This window comes from Mercenaria mercenaria, chromosome 14 (assembly GCF_021730395.1).
Source record: "Mercenaria mercenaria strain notata chromosome 14, MADL_Memer_1, whole genome shotgun sequence".
Taxonomy (NCBI): Eukaryota; Metazoa; Mollusca; class Bivalvia; order Venerida; family Veneridae; genus Mercenaria; species Mercenaria mercenaria.
This window is the reverse complement of record NC_069374.1, coordinates 29,057,501-29,058,378: the sequence shown is the minus strand read 5'-3', so window position 1 is coordinate 29,058,378 and position 878 is coordinate 29,057,501. Positions and strand designations below refer to the sequence as shown.

At 29.5% G+C, this 878-nt stretch overlaps 1 long non-coding RNA gene across 1 annotated transcript in view; it reads left to right on the top strand.

Annotated features, from left to right (window-relative positions):
• Positions 1-311: 311 nt before the first annotated feature.
• Positions 312-878, top strand: part of LOC123527115 (uncharacterized) — a 2,593-nt gene continuing 2,026 nt past the window's right edge. Inside the window, exon 1 of the long non-coding RNA XR_006681638.2 lies at positions 312-471. This is a non-coding gene — a long non-coding RNA (uncharacterized LOC123527115). The remainder of the gene's footprint in view (positions 472-878) is intronic.

Genomic DNA, 878 nt, shown 5'->3' with positions numbered 1-878 from the left:
AAATATAAACACATGTAGTTTGCATAATAACTGTTTATAAACATACAGATTAAAATAAATTAAAATGTCATTACGATATAAAGAATGTCAACGAAGGTTATAAATAGTTTGCATGTAATTAAGCTATATACGTCAATGCCCATAAAGGCGTGCGTCATAAACTAAACTAACTTACTGGAAACTGCAAAAGTCAGCAGCTTTGTTTACAAAAAACAAAAACAAAAAACAAATCCCCGTCCATCAACATTCATAAGGAAATACAAAGACGTAATCAAACCTCAAAAACATCAACCAAATGCTACATCACGTTTAAAATTCAGCATATAAAAGGAACCCTTCATACTAAACTTTTCAATACTTCTATAGTTTTACAAGTGAAGCTAGACATATCATCTATAATGTATAAATTTGTATTTGTGTTGCTTTTGGTCAGTTTGGTGGCAATAAGTCTTCTGCCAGAACTTACTGATGGTAAGTGATTTTTTTTGTACATTGATAAATTAAGTAACTATTTTTCCTAATCATTTTGTAGAAATACAGATGAGTTTTTCCTTTACAATTTTGTTATTTAGAATATCGCTTTGTTTATTGCATATTCAAATTTTATTTCCGCTCATTTAAAGCTCAGTCAATAAAGTATATGCAGGTTAGGTCTGTTGACGGTAGCTCTCTGAAAGAGATCTAGGTTGGCAGCGGTTATATTTTTAAATGGCAGTTTCGAAGGCAAATGGCAGTGAATTGTTTTCAGATAAACACGATTCTAATAATAGGAATTTTACTTTTACATTTACTTACGTAACGAGTTATGATTTTGATTATTAATAAAATAAACATATTTTAGACTAGACATACATGAAGATGCTTGATATTTGGTCATT